This window comes from Lissotriton helveticus, chromosome 3_1 (genome assembly GCF_964261635.1).
Source record: "Lissotriton helveticus chromosome 3_1, aLisHel1.1, whole genome shotgun sequence".
In the NCBI taxonomy this organism is placed as follows: Eukaryota; Metazoa; Chordata; class Amphibia; order Caudata; family Salamandridae; genus Lissotriton; species Lissotriton helveticus.
The window spans coordinates 673,772,585-673,789,371 of record NC_136061.1 but is presented as its reverse complement, the minus strand read 5'-3'; the positions used below and the strand labels follow the sequence as shown (position 1 = coordinate 673,789,371).

General features: G+C 41.5%; 1 protein-coding gene across 1 annotated transcript in view; it reads left to right on the top strand.

The window, feature by feature from the left end:
* The window catches only part of HMGCL (3-hydroxy-3-methylglutaryl-CoA lyase), a 218,970-nt gene that overhangs the window by 114,937 nt on the left and 87,246 nt on the right, over nucleotides 1–16,787 (top strand). The gene's annotated exons all lie outside the window — the stretch shown is intronic.

Here is a 16,787-nt window from a genome sequence, read left to right as displayed (position 1 = left end):
TCTCACTTAGGCATGTAGCCTTCAAAATTTCAATAAAAAGCTTTGTCTTATTTCCTGTCTAAGACTTAATGCAATGCTTCATTTTCGGTCAAATAAAAGCAACTAGCAGACATTCTTTTTTTAGAGGCAGAGATACAAATATATCATTTCTGCAGAGCATTTAGCATGTGTTGGGACTTTCAAAGAAACCTTTTTCATATTTTCCCTTTGGAATTCAGTTCTTTAATTTTGTGGAGAAACCAGAAACCCTTCCTTTTAGAGGCCTGTTTAGCAAGGTCATTCTGCATTTCACAGAGACAAGTCCCTAATTTAAAAGGTTACAAATGTCAACATGACAGCCTCCTTCCATTGTTTACAGGGAAACCAAAGATAGCATCTCAGCGGGACTTGAGCCAGCTGCAGCTTCTTCTAGCCCCCACCCTCTGCTCATTCTGAGGCTGACAAAGGCAAAAGGCCTCCCTAATTCCTCCTAACCTGCAATAATTCACTCTATTTTGAAAAATAATGTCTCCTTTTTAGGCGCTAAAAAATTATCTGTTTCCAGATTATTAAACAACATTTACAGAACCTAATAACACACATACCAGTTTTTAGAACAAATGCTTGTTGCAATGGTACTTATTTCATCAACCTTAAATGGATCTCCCTGGGTCATTTAAAAGCAAACCCCAAATGGGGACAGCCTTCAAATTTGTATTATACCTAAATGTATGCATTTACTGAAGCCTAAAGGCACTTTAAAGCTATTATAAATGGCAAAAATACCCAAATTCGACTTTGATATGTGGGGCACTTAAAAATAAATATCCTATAAGTATGTTACATATTAATCATCCTCAGAATGTTCTTTACACATTACAGATATTAGACATTAGACATATCTCATGTAAATCCTTAGAAAAATTAGTTTTTTACGCCTGCGCTAAGTGAAATGTCATATGCTAATGTCTTCATTATGCAGTGCAACACAACTCAAATTAAATTATAATGCTAGGAGGTCACAGTATGAGCATTAAGCTTCATGAATAGTAAAAAACGAATTTTGTAGCACTTATTTTTAATAATTATTTTTCATAATTTAATAATTATTTTTAATAAACCCAATCGTTTTTGATAATACCACATATAAAAGTAAGCTGCATCCCTTATTTCAGACATAAACAGAAAGGGGTGAAACACTCAGGGCACACAATACGGCGCGCTTTAGCCATGCATTTCATAAATAGCGCCAACGCTATTCACTTACAGAAATTGCACTAATGGGAAAAACATATAGACATTTAAACACACATTTAACCCACAAACTTATACTCAGAACAAAAACAAAGGACAACCCACAGACTGTACTTATACCAAACCATTTGTAAATACTAGCTGTAAGTCATATTTACAAGAAACGCTTCTCAATTGTGTTTCAAAAGACTGCAAAAACAGCCCAACAGACTGATGTATGTCCAAGAAGCGAAAATACACTCAATTCACTAGCTTTGGCTAGCAGAACACCAAAAATCGTTCTGCATATCTTCCTTCATAACATTGCGCAGAACAAAGGATCCTTATATGTATCATGTCATATTTTAATTCCCTGGGGATACAAAATCACCAAGGAAGAAATATGTTTGTAAATCTAAACCTATTTAGATATTCCTTCTAGGAGTGCCGGCTAATTAATTTCACATCACACTATGGTACCTTCCAAATAAAGCCACACATTCTTCTTATGTGAGCTTTTAAACAGGCATGCCAAAAATATTGCAAAATATACAATATTATAATCAATGTAGTGCTTAATGTACTTTTCGTACTTGCACCGTTCAACTAAACCAAATAGAGAAAATTCTCCTCATTACCTGTTCTACACAAATTGCAATTCACATATACAAACCTATACAAATCCAAAGTTGGCCAACACAAATTCCAAAGTTCCAAAGTTACAGTCCTAAATTTGCTAAGACCAGGCATCTTATAGCTCACTAATCTAGCTTCAAACTTCAAGGGGTTATCAAAAACGATATACTCGCAAATATACGAGACCCTCGGCTTTGGTAATTGCAATAACCAAATCAAAACCAAGAAACCAACCACTCGGCTTTGGTAATTGCAATAACCAAATCGTAACCAAGAAACCAAACAAAGTCGTGGGAGCGACCCACTTGTACTTCTTATTCTTACTAATCAAAAGGTTATCCAAATTCTAACTGTCAAGTTCTACATGACCTAACGGTCTTTTTTAGAATACTCACGCCAAAAAGGTTCTCAGTCAGGAGTGACATCATGTGGAGGATCAAAATCAGGAAGATCAGAAATATACCGGGCTGCGAAGACAGAGAATCTCCAGAATCCTTGTGCACAAAGTAGCAGAGTCCCATCCTCTCCTCCTCAGTAGATTTCAGTCTCCTGACAAGATCACTCCTTCAGAAAGTCACTTCTCTGATGAAGCCTACGTTGGCCGCGCCATTTGAAGAAACTGAAATCTTCATTCTCAGGGAATACTTACTAATAAAAAAAGAACTTGGCACAGAAGCTGAAAATATGAAAAGACATCTTTATTAAATTTAATAAGTGAGGCCACGTCACACAGAAGCCGTAGCAACTGAATGAGGTAGTCTGAGGAATACAGAGAACAGAGGCCTTATGTATATGCTCAGGGTTACAAAACTCAGCATAAAAGTAAGGGGCAGTCCTTGCTTTTGCAAGCATGCAAAATACCTAACATTCCTTCTTACACAAGCCGGACAAACCCATAATAAAAGGACCACAACCCATATCATAAACGGACCATAAAAGAAGGAACAGAAACAAATAGAAGTAGGATAAGGCATGTTTGTGTGCAGTAAAACTTTATGATGTCCTGTGCTCTGATCCTTAATCTTGATCAGCTAAAGGGCAGGAACTGGTTTAACAAGGTCAGCTTCAGGCAACAGGGTCAGTTCACTCAGGTCAAACAGGAGTCAGCACGAGCTCGAGCTAAGGTGTAAATGTCCTTAAAAGACTAGTTCAGCCACAATCATCGGCCTATGTGAGGGCAACCACAAAATAGCTGCCATACACAAAATGGAACCCACGGGTTCAGAATTCACAGAACCTCATTCCTCTTAATGTACATTGTGTAGGGAACTCAAATTTCAAAAGGCAATCTAAACTAATCAAATACTTACGAATTTAGTTTTGTAATAATTTGGTGGAATCTGTATCCCAGAATGAACTCAAAACATTCAATAAAATTAAAGACTTAAGTCTTATTAATGACTTGGTCTTCCAAATATATTTCATGGTGGGATAGACTAGAAATTCTAAAGAAGATGGTGTACCCCTTTGTCAATTTCTTGACAAGCATGTTACTTACCCCCCATCCAAATCTTTTTTCAAAACATTAGATAAAATTGCTTCAGATTTCCTCTGGAGTAAAAAGAAAGCCAGAATGAGTCTTGAAAAGCACAAGTTTCCCATTGTAGAAGATGGCTGTAACATTCCTAACTTGTTCAACTTCCAGACAGCGTTCATGGTGGCACAGGGTACCCAGCGAATAGACCAGAACCTCACTGATAGGCCGGCAGGGCTTGAGAGTCAACGACATATTAGCAACCCGTTCCCTCTAAAGGAAAACGTAACTAGGTCTCGCCATACTTTTGCTCACTCCAACACCATTTTTAAAGATCCCATTCTAGTGACCAAATCTCTAGCCTCCAACATTAATAAATCCTACTCTATCTCTCTATGGAATAATGAGAAACTTCAATCACCTATCTCCCGACATTAGGGCCAAATTGGGCTTGTAAATGTATCACACGAGTGTCAGACCTGTATGCAGGTATTGAATGCTTATCCTTTGCGTCGCTCCAAGAGAAGTACATCCTTTCCAATTTAGATTATTAGGATTTCTTGAAAATTAAAACAAAGATCTCAAAACTAGGAACTTTGGAAAGAGCATCTTTTTTCTCTCCCCTCAAACGTGTCCAAACGGGTGGCCATGTAGAGTCCAAGATCTATAAACTAATCTGCAGTACATCTAAATTGTCCAGCTTCAGTTTACTTAGTAAATGGTTTTCCTATTTTTCTGACAAAGATAAATCAGTACCATTGGAGGAATCCTGTATTAAATCTGCTCCCATTTACTCAAGGACAAACTTGTCCCATCCTTATTACAAACAAAATATTTTTCAGCATAATCTCTCTCCAGGTAGACTTTTTAAATTAAAACTAAGAGACTCTGACTCTTGCTAGTCATGTAAAACAGACCGTGGCAACCCAGAACACGTTTTTCTCTTGTACGCTACTTACCTCTTATTGGAATTAAATTTCCCATCACCTCCGTAAAATATTCAACACAACTATCTCAGTGGACTTCTCAACTTTCATACTTGGTCCATATGCATCAGGGATGCCATTTCTGCTGTGTGAGCTGGTCCGTATCTTTCTCAATTTACTTATCACCAATGTACTCAGTTATCCTTTTAGACTTGAAGTCCTCTAACAATGTCTCCCATCATACTTGATGGGCATGGGCCACATTCCTTAGTAGTACTCATACAGACCAAACATAGGCGGTGGGAAACCCATAACCTCACAACGCATGTGCAAAATCTTGGACTAATTTGTGCGCAGAACCCAGTAGGTCGTGTTTCTTTTTTTCTTTCCCTTCTTTTTCTGCCCTTCCTTTGTCGGACATCTTGATCTCCAATTAATGCTCAGGTTGGGCTTTAGATCCTTCTGGCTAGCCACATGGCTCTCTCACTCATTGACCTTCATCTTTTTTTCTGATCTTATCTAACTTTGTCTTTTTCTTCCTCCTTTATGTTTGGCGTCTTTAGTTTATGCTTGTCATTGATGCTCACTTTGTATTTCGAGACCTTTAGTTATCCTCAGAGGCTTAGATGTCTAATCATTTATACAGTATGATTCTGGTGGATTTCAGGCTATAAGGTTACCTGCTCTTTCTTTCTTACATTTCCAGTGTTTAAATTGTTACTGCCTGGTAAGAGTTTAGTCTTCTCTACCAGGCATTAATTTGAACTGCTGTTCGTGTTTAAATGTTTCTTCTATGTAACTATGAAACTCAATCAAAGTTTTGGAACAAAAAAGAGCCAGGAAGATCCGAGTCCTGTTGTAAGATTTGCTAATTGTCACTACTGTCCTCATATACAAAAAGAGAAACTAAAATCTGACTGTGACTCCATATCACTTTTGAATGTGGAAATGGAAATCCTTGCTAATGAGCTTGTGAACAGCCTTGGTACATTAATACGGTATTTATTATACCCTAATCAATCCATTGTATGCCAGGAAGAAGCACTAGATTGAACCTCCAATGGTTATTTGGTTGAATGGTACATACAAAAAGGTCACTAAACCAGACGTGGTACTATCTGTAGATCAATGTCTCAATCAAATGGCCCTGTATGTTTGCCTGGATGTTTTTGCCTCCATTTACTGCTATTTACTGCCTGATGGCTAGTGTGAAAGTAAGTTTAATTTCTCCGATCTCTTCACACCAGAGATAGAGTGGCACAAGACGTGTTTCCCCTCTCCCTGGTGGTGTTCACGTTGGTACTAGAGCTTTAGCCTGATGGTTATGGAAGAACGCCTTGATTAGAGGACTTATTATTGTATAGAGTTGAATCGTCCTTAGACAGAGTCTTTGTGATATGAGAAGTTTGGCTCTTATTGTGGATTCTGTATTAACTGGGATAAGTCAGTGCTCTTTCCACTTGGCATTTCACTAGAATTTCGGTTTCCTCTAAGAATTGATGGTGAGGAATTTAGGTACTTTGGGATGAATGTCACAAGCAAAACGCATAATTTCCTGGACCATAACCTGTTCAGATCCTGCATAAGTTGGAAAGATTACATACTGCTTTGCTGGTCACTGCCCCTATCTTTACAGAGTAGATCAGCCCTATACAAAAAGATAGTGCTCTCCAAGCTGCTTTGCAGCCTACAAAATTCACCTTACTAGATGCCAGAGGACCGAAAGTGACTAGATGGGCTGCTTCAAACCATATTGTGGGATGGTGGAACACCTAGGAGAACCTTAACCGTGCTCTGTCTGAAGTGTGTGATATGGGCATTGTGATCACGTAGGTACTTAAACATCACTGCTTTTCACAATTACTTATAATGAAAGAGTGGGCCTTCTCATCCTTGCATGTGTTGGGCAGCACAGGTTACACAGTTCTGCTGTATGGTAAAAGAAGGGTTTAACACCTGCCCAAACACATGGGTATGGTAAGTCGTTTGTCTACAAAACAGATGTGCGTGTGGAATACCTCTGTATTTGCTTTCCTCCAATATGAGCTATTGACATTCTGACGGTACTAAAAATCCTATCAGGCTGTCGTAACAGGGATCTGTTTGGGATTACGACTCTTACAGATGCATGACCAACGTAAGGCTCTGAAGCTTTTACACAACTTCAGAAAGAATTTGAATTGGCTGGCACACAAGTCTTTTGACACTTACAGATTAGGCATGCTATATAGATACACATTTAGGATGAACAGATGACCCGAGTGCTCTCTGCTGGAACACAGATAACTGTCTGAAACCATGTCCAAGAAAGCTATTTCATTAGTCTTCAGACCACTGATTAATAACAATATTACACCACTAGACCATCTGAGATCAAAATGGAAGCAGAATTTGGAGGACTCCTAATGGGAGAAGGCTTTACAGCACCCTTGGGAGATGGTAAGAAGAGGTTTTTTTTTAAATATTTATACAGATACAAATTCTGCATAGGGTCCATACACCAAGACAATTGTTTAAGCTTGGTAGAATCAATAGTGACCTGTGTTCCAGAAACTAAGGGCTGGTACGTGCATTCTACCGTCCGATATGGGAATGCCCTTAAATGCGTCTTTTCTGATACAGTGTGAGTAACACTCTTGCTGAGACTGTGGTTATACCACCAGTGAATGATTCATGCACCTTGCTTTTTGGTGTTTGGAATAAACAACCTCATTCTAGATGCACTAAATTCTGCTGCGATCTGGGCTTAATTGCGCGTGCTAAGATATTTGCAAAATGTGGGGTGAGATGAAGACTCCTACAATGGAAGAATGGGGTTCAGGTCTGGACTGGTATATGAGTGCTGAAACAAATCTTTATGAAGCAAGAGACTGCTCCAAGAAATTTGAGAATGTGTGGGCCCCTCAGTCAGGATTTCATGGACTATTACTTCATTTTTTCCTGTTGACTATTTGCTTCCACCCTTCTCCTTCCCCTTCCCTTTGTGGCCCCTAGGCATTTATTTATTTAAGTTTATGAAATATATATCCAGCATAGCATATACAGTGAACAGGTAGACACATGCTTCAAAAAGGAGTTGTGGTAACATGTAAATACATAACAGTGTCTGGATCGACATGCAAAGTAGTAATCACTTTAACATTGATCATATGTAACAGACCTACAGATGTAATCAGGGAACATGTCTGAGTAAGCTGAATCCACAATCTCTGCTTCATAATATGCATGCATCGTGTAGAGGCGGCCATAAGGCCAGATACTATGTTCAACTGCCATTGTCGGGTGTAGTGCTCATGGTATCGATCGGGTGCGCAAGTATATACGCTTTAGGGGGTCCCAGATATCCTGAGGATGCGAAGTGAGGGGGAGGAGTTCTGCATATGTGAATGTTTGTTCCTGCCAAAATATCAAGTCACTGATCCATTCCTTAAATTTGGGAGCCCTGCCCCGACCCATCTGCATGCTATTCTCCTTTTAGCCAGCAGGAGACCAAATTATACAAATCTTCGATGCACCACAACCAGATTCTCCCTGTACCCTAATAGGGCCAGCAAGGGGAAAAGCTGGAGCTGCAGTGAAGTCTTCTGTTCCAATGCTGCAATCACCTGTCGCCAGTAAGCATGTACAGTGCTGCAATCCCAAGCGAGGTGCAGGAAGTCCGCCTCCTCCATGCCACACCGGTCGCATTTGTCGTTTTCGCGTAGTTTATATCAACGCATTTTGACCGTAGTGTAGTAAGTGCGGTGCAAAAATGTATAATGTGTGATGCATAAGCGAGTACTAGATGAGATTTGTTCTGTCTGAATGCAACAATATGTCCATTGCTTGTCAGTGATTTCTTACCCCGTCTCAGCAATCCATTTTTCTTTAGCAGCGCAATGGGTTGAAGCCATGTTGGTGTATAGGCTGTGGTAGAATGTAGAAACTAAATGTGAGGCAGTGTCATTGCGTAATATTTTGCGCAGTGGGGCAACCTCCTGAGGCTCCAGTTGGTATACAGAGGTGTATTCTTTAATACCTTGTCGCAACCGGACATAGAGAAAAATATCCATGGGAAAGTGTGGTTGTTTTGAAAGCAGCTGCTGCAGTGTATGGAATTTTTTATTTAAATTAAAGTTCCCCCAGCAAGTGATATCGTATTTAGCTTTAGTTTTTTATAGGCGCCTTTAAAACCGGCATCCTAGGGTGATACACCAGAGGAAGTAAAGGTGAGTGTAGCATGGGGGCTTGTAGACGTCTGGCAATGTGTTGCCATGCTTTCACCGTGCAGACAACAGATGTCGGGTCAGTCCCCCGAGGTGTGGTTGCGGTTAATATGGCACCCTCAAGCGATATGAGACCCGCCAGCCAATGTCCTGGTCCACACCGCCAACGGTTCATGGACCAACACGAATAGGAGTGGCGATAGGGGACACCTTGGCAAATACTTCTCCGCAATGTGAATTTCAACAGAGGAACGCCTGTTTACCACCGCCTGTGCATGAGTCCCAAGTACAAGAGTCAAATCCTTGCCCGGTATTTGGAACAGAACCCCATTTTCTCCAGCACTGCAAATAAATATGGCCACTCCACTGTGTCAAATGCTATGCCCAAGCCATGCCATGCCCAAGGACATCACCACAGCATCCTCTCTGATGGTTTCCTTCCTTCCTATTACCACGTGGACACGGCACAGAGTGAGCGCTGTATTCCTTCCTGACATGAAACGCGATTGTTCTGGGTGTATCAGATGAGATGTGATGTATGAGTCTGGAAGCGAGAATCTTAGCCAGTATTTTAATTTCGGCATTTAAGAGTAAAATAGGAGCAGCAATCTGCCGGCATACTGGGTTTATGCATAACTACTATTGAGGCCAGTCATTGATCTGACAGCAGCCCTCCGCTCCCCATGCTCTCTATGTACATTTGCAGTAGATGTGGTTCCACTTGTGATGCCACTGTCTTGTATAAGTCGATTGGAAGACCATTCAGTCCCATTGCTTTCCCAGATTGAATACTATGGATAGCAGAGGTTATTTTCTCCACCATGATGTCTCTTTCCGAGTCTGACACATCATCTGGAGTAAGTACCAGGAGTGGCAGATCTGCTAATAGGGCTCTAGAGGCTTCCGCTGTGGCAGTTGGAATCTCGGTGTATATAGCAGTATAGTGCTGTGCGAATGCATCCACAATCTCTTGCAGATTCCTCAATACCTCTCCTGAGTCTGTGGTAATAGTATGCACCCATCTATTCGTCCTTTCACATCTCTCTAGCCAGGCCAGTAGCTTCCCAGTTTAATCACTGTGTTCATATGTTCTATCTCTTGTTGCAGACAGCTTGGCTCTGCCTGCCTCAATAGCTAGATCTCGATATTCCTGTCTCTTGAGCTGCAATGTATGTGTTGTCTCTTCGGTGTGATTCCTGGCTAGTTGGTTCTCTAATTGCAGTATGTTTCCCTCCAACTCCTTCATGGAACCCTCTTTTCTCCTTTATATCCTAACATGAGAGAGAGTCCTTCCTATTTTATGATGGTCTTATAAGCTTCTCAGAAAGCCAGTGCATAGTCTACCGAGTTCTTATTTTCTTCGAAATAGGCTTTGGTGGCCTGAATTAGTCCTTTTTTAATGTTAGGCACCTTCAAGCCCCACGGGTGCAGCGATATACCACGTCGAGCATTTTGTGTTTCTGCTGAATAGCAGGCCCATAGAGGAGAATGGTCCGATATGCCCCGCACCAACTGATGTTCTTCCCTAAGGTCAGAGACCGTATCTGCATGTAGCAAGATGAAGGCTATGCGCTAGTGACAATTATGTGCTCCAGAGTAAAAAGTGAATTGCTGTGCCTGCGGGTTTTGAGTGCGCCAGAGATCCGCCAGGCCCATCGCTCCTATAAAGTTGGACAATACTGAGGGGCGACGAGGCTGCACCTTTTTGGGAAGTCTATCTTGGAGATCTTTCATTGTCATGTTAGTCACCCCCGGTCAGGAGTTCGCCCTCGTGCACCGTCAGTAGGAATGCACTGGGAACCAGCTATGTTATGTAGCGCTGGTGGCATGTTTACTGAAACGATGTTAATCGTTTTCCCCTCCCACTTGCCCGACAGCATGGCGAACCTGCCCTGGTCGTCTATCCAGGTCTTTTCCACCATGAGGGAGGATTGCCTCTTCATCATCACCCCCAACCCCTCTTGATCCGGTTGTAAAACCTGCGTGCACATGGCTCACTTTTGACTATGAATTGGGAAAAATTTCAGATGGCTTAAGAGAGCGATAGGCTTAGCCACTTTTTAAATGTAGGCATTTAGATTCAGTTTACGATTAGACAATGCTTTTATTTCATTACGAAATCTACGCTCCTATTGAGTGTCCACCGGAGAGACAGTGCACACTCAACTCTTAAACTGTCTCCCTACACACTGAAAATTCTACTCACTAGTGCAGGGTAAAGATCTATGTAAGTGGTGGGTGTGATGCTTCCTTCAAATTCCAGCAAGCAAAACAAGTTAACAGATTTCTTATAGGTCATTTAAGGGAGAGTGGGCTTCTCCCCTGAGAAGCTTTTGGGGTCAAATTTTCTAAAACTCTGCAGACCCTTATAGTGCATTCATGAAATATTCCAGTACTTTCATGGTGCACCAAGGAAGCCTGGCCTTTCCTATGAGTAAATCCCATTTCTTTCAAATGTCATGAGTCAGAAAATGACTTCCACTATACCAAGGTCAGCATTTTTTCATGGGTGAGTCCCTTATGCCAAGGAGTACATACAATATGACCATGCCAGAAATTTACCATGGGTACTTCAGCCATTGTTATGGGTTCCTATAAAAATTACCTCTGGTAGCATTTTGCCCATTGATGCTCCCTATAAAATGAGTACAGGAAATCTTATGAGAAGAATTACCTTAAATATCAGTTCCAATATTTTGCTATGGATCTACCGCATATGCATCGTGTCAGGTTCTTTGACCAGGAGTGGCAGCCCGTGTTCTTTGTCCCTGCCGTTGGGTATGACTGGGATAGCAGCTTTCTCAGTTAGACAGTTCTAGTCCCCCTATCCAATGACTGTGTTTTAATAAAAGCATGTCGGTGCCAGCAGTTTGCCATAGGTAACAACTCCCATCCATATGCTCCTAGTGCCCTTGTCTATAAGGTAAGACTAACCTCCAGTATACCAGACCTCCAGCACACATGCACGCATAACACACATACTCACACACACATATTCTCTCACACTCATTCTCACTATATCTCTTTCACTCTTTCATACATTTGTACTCACACACACACTGCCACTCACACTTCCATTAGTCAGCCTTCTTTTATTGTTAGAAACACTTGCTGTGCTGCTGCTTCTGCTATACATGTCTTGCCTTTTAGTGAAGTTTAATAAGAACATATTCTCTATGTGCTATTCAAAAATAATAATATATTGCCATGTCAATATCTTGTATGATGTGAATGAAAAGTGCACTTCCCTAAAATAGCTGTACAGAGCTTATATTTGGTTTCAGTTGTGGAGCAAGCAGTTACATAATAATGGAAATAACTAATCCACTTTCTAACCTGAATCAATCATTCGTTATTCGGCTAGACAGGCCATAAAAGACAACATAATAATACAACAACGTTAAGGGAAAGTTCCATGATTGAAACATCAAATGAATAAAATTCCTTAAAACAGCAAAATATCTCAATCAATGCACATCAGCAACCAATAATAAATACATATGGTGCTCATTCAAGTGATTAAATGTGTAAATTGTCAATAGTGAGACTGTTAAAAACAAGTTAAAGAAGATAAAAGGGATAAAAGAAATCACCCGAAACAAGTGTGGCAATCATATAAAAGAAGTCCATTATAACCTTAAGTAATATGTTAACCCTCCATCATTCTCCTGGCTCTGATAGCAGCTTTAAAAAAAGAGTGTATTGATGACGAAATGTATTGAGTAACACCACATGTTTGTAACCTCCTTTCTTTTGCTTTGATTTTCCCATGGTACGTTTTAACTGTATGACTGTGATGTACACCACTGATTTCTGCACTAATAATAAAAAGTTAAAAAAAATAAAAATAAAAAAAAGAGTGTATTCTAAAACAGATATTTGGTGTGTTTAACAATTGCAGATGCTGTAGTGCTTCTTTACATCTGCGATAGCCTAGGGGTTTTAACAAAGACTTGAGAAAGTGCATTTGTGCATACGGAGCTCCTCAAGTTGGTATAAGGACCAGCAAAACACAAACGACGCCGTACAGTGTTAGAGATAAACCGAAAGAGCAAGGATCTCTCCCAATGAGTTAATTCAAGTCCAAGGTAAAAAACTGGCTCATGGGAAGAGAGCAGCCTATAAAACAGTAATGCTGTGCTTTTCATACTCTCCAATGCAAATCTCCTTTCTTCACAGAACTGAAGATCTAAACGCTGAACCGTTCATTTATCCCATCCTTTATCCAGGCCGAGATAGTTCGTAATAATATCCCTGCATAGCTTGTCATGGGGATTCACTCAGATACTGATCCAAAACAACAGGGGCACCATGTGGACTATGCACTCAATGTATTGCTGCTCAAGCTCTGAATTGGCGATCTAGCGTGAGGCTGTTGAAGGGGAGGTATAAAAGCTTTTTACAGATAGGGTTTTCTTCAGACTGAAGTGAAGAGGCATTATGGTAGCCCTAAACCCCTCCACCATACACTGCACCAGGAATACATTGAGAGTTGTACATTTTTGACAGTGAAAAATATTACTTTTGAGTGAGGGGCTGGACATTTTTTAAATGACTCCTGCTGATCTGCTAAGCTTCAAGCGGCATGAGTACCAGGTGGCTGCAGAGTTAAATGTAACTTCTAAGTAACTCAACTCTTTAACACCAACCAAAGATTGTCCGTTAGAAATGAGCCGGCTTAACCCCTTCGGTGCTGATGACGGCTCCCGGTCGTCATCAGTTACGGTGGGCGTGTGCTGATGACGGCCGGGAGCCGTCATGACCACGCCCGCGATCAGAATGTCCCGCACAGGCGGGAATTCCGGCCGCAGCCAGGGGGTTAAGGTACTTTTACCAGGCCTGCAAGTCATAATTTGTGAATTTTAACATTTGTGGGCTATACGATTTGTGGTCAGATCTAGATTACTCATGATGAGCACAAATTGGTCCACTAGTTCACATAAGCTTTAGTTATGTACGCCAGTAGGACCGCATCGTCCCCATATAACAACCCAGGTAGCTGGACTATGGCAATCCTAGGGGTAGCAACGAGGCTGGATGTCAGGTAGGGACAGAGATCATTAGTATATATAAAAAAAAGTAGAGGAGCCAATATGCATTCCTGGCACACTCCACACTTCGAACAAACCTCAGGGGACATGTCACCTTTCAGAATAATACCCACCTTAGCTTTCAAATCAGCGTGAAGGTAATGCAAAAAAAGTTAACCAGGGAAGCCTCAATCCCAACTTCCAGCAGCATTAACCACACTTTTGACCAATTCACTGAGTCTAAGGCCAAGGAAAGGTCATAATCCCCAAACACAAGGGGCAGAGCTTGGCCATAGTGTATGCATTTATAATTAAGCTCAAATTTAAACACAGCTCAGTTGTTCCTAGTCCCCAGCAGAACACTGGTAGGGTGAGAAAATGTTATGCTCTTCAGCCCACTCAACAGGACGATTGTAAATTGCTCTTCCAACTACTTTAACTGTACTGTCTGAGTGAGATTGGTCTTTAACATTTGTGGGCTATACGATCTCCTGTTTTTTAAATGGGCATGTTAGTCGATAGGGACGAAGATTGCGGAATATGAGTGTTCAGTGCGCTATTAAAAATGTTGGTGATCAATGGGCCCCATAACTCTGTTGCATTTTAGGAGATTGATCGGGATCCCATCCGACCTGGGGGCTTTCCCACCTGTACACTGACATATGGCCACCTCCACCTCCAACAACTAAAGGTTAAGTTGTAGAGAATTATATAACTTTGTTCGTAGGGAGAAGTCTAACTTTACATTCTCTTCAAAATTGTAAATGGTGGTAAAATGAGTCACCCAATCTGCAGGGAGCTAGTGCGTGCGTTTCTTGTTGATTGCTCTTTACTGTATTCCAAAAAGTAATGCTATTGACCCCGCTGGTGCTGTCTCTAACAGCTCCCAATCACTTTTATGCAGAGCTTCCTTCCTTTTCTGAAGTGCATGTTTATAGGTCAAGCGGGCCGGCATGACATCAACTTGCACTCTAGGGATAAAAAATAAAGCCCATCTTAGACGGCGATTAGCCACTGAGCATGACTTATCGAACCACTGTTGTACGTTTGCGTGAGCTCGATTGGGTTATAAAAGTAACTGTTTATAGCCAAAGTTAGGCTATTGTAAGGTAACCACATACGGTCGCTGCAGGTTTCTGCCAACCAGTTGAAAAATAATCCTTGATGCAGGTTCAAAAGGGATGCTAGAACATCGGAGGGGTTGCTAAGTCTCCAGATCGGCCTAAGGCAGTCACCAGAGTAATGTGCTGGTAGATTTACAGGAGTGGGTTGGGACCTATTTAGGAGGAGAAATCCCAAAATAGAAAGTGCATTATGGTCACCCCAATCCGTTTGTATAAACCCACTCACTACTAACAAAGTGAAAGGTTTCTGGACACAAAAATGTAATCAATAGGAGATGGTCGACCATGACCTCTATATGTAGGTAATTGGAACTCACCCTCAGAAAATGTTTCTACTAATTTGACTAAGTCATGCTTTGCTAAATAGCTAGCCAGTTCTCCACCTCACATCACGGGTTGCTACCTGAGCATCTCCATTCAAAGGCCCGACTCTCAGTATTGGGTTGCCCAGTTTACCATTAAAATCTCTGCAGAGCAAATACGGTGGTTGTATTATCGGACTAATTCCACGTGGTAACAAATTAGAGAAAAATAAAAACTGAGCAAAAGGTATACAATTCAAATTAACAAAATCATTATTGTAAAAATTAACCACATATAATACAAAACGGGTACGTCTATCCCGAACCTGCAAAATTTGAAAACATGGGGATCCAGTATCAATGGATTTGACATTCACACAAATTTGAACAAACCCAAACCATAAGGCCACCCAACGCTTTCTCCGGCGAGGTGGCCCAGGTCTCCTGCATGGCTACAGTATCATATTTCTTAATAAATGACTGCCAGGAAGGGTTATTAACCGTCTCTCTAAGACCAGTGACGTTCCAATTCAATAAGGAGAGTCTACTGCCTTTGGGTAGACTGGTGAGGGGCAGAGATATCCATGGTAACAAGGCCCTGGAGAAACATGTACTATCGCAGCATCCAACTGATCTCATGAAATGCTTGATTACTTCGGCAACCATGAATTTTATCCAGTAGCACTTTGCATTTTGGGATTCTCAGACCGAACTTATAAAGTAAAAACAAAAACTACATTTCCCTGAATGAAGTATTGTAGTGAATGGAAAGCCAGGACTGGCTGAAGGTGTCACATGATCTTCAAACCAGCACCAGATCCCAAAGCCTCAGCCCTATTCTCCATCCTCTTGCCATCCCACATTCTCAGTTCACTCTGCCCTCTTGTACCAGCCCGTTATTGCAGATGGAAATAAGTAAGTATCTAGTACTACGGAAAGTGCAGTTATTCTTTGGGTGCCTTTGTAGAAATAAGTGTATATTACTGAGAGTTGTGTAATTTTTATATGTGCAGAGTAAGAGGTGTGCTCATGTAAGTACTGGGTGATGGTAAATAGTGTGAGTGTACGAGTGTAGGGTGAAAAATGTGCGGATTTGGGTGTCCGATGAGCTGCATGAATGCAATTTGAGGGGAGGGCCCATTTAAGTGTTGGATGAGAGGAGTGTGTGCAGAGTAAGTGCAAGGTGGTGTGAGTGGTGTAAATGCAGGGTGAGCGGCGAGAGTGAAGAGTGATCTGTGAGAGTGACTGGTGAGTGCATGGCAAAAGAAGTAAAGGTAGAGTGATAGGTGTCCCTATGTGTGTTGGCAGACTATTGTCCCTGTGTGCAAGTTGGGTTAACAGAGTGCCTGCATCAGTGCAAGCTGAGAGGTTTGTCTGTGTGAGTGCAGGTTGAGACGAGGGAGTGCACGGTTAGTGGTTTCGCTCGAGGATGAGTAATCTGCTTGTTTGCTTGGTGTGAGTGCAGGGTGAGTGCCGTGCCCATGTGAGAGAAGAGTGAGCTGTTTGAGTGACAGTTGTGACTATGTGAGTGCGCGGTTAGCAAACCGACAGTGTGAGAGTAGGGTGAGAGGAGTGACTGCAAGGTGAGTGATGTGACCATATGAGTTTAGGTGTGGGTGAAAGTGCAGAGTGGGACGAATTAATGCATGGTTAGTGATGTACTTGTTTGAGTGAGATTGCAGAGTGAAGTGTCACATGAGTGCAGGGCGAGTAGTGTGCTCGTGTGACTGTAAGGTGAGTACAGGGTAAACAGCACAAATGCATGGTGAGTGCAGTGTGATCACTGTGAGTGCAGGGTGAGCGTGAAAGTGAATGTAGAGTTGTCGGAATCCAGGTTGTATTCCCAGACACTTGGAGAAACACAGCATGTTATTGACG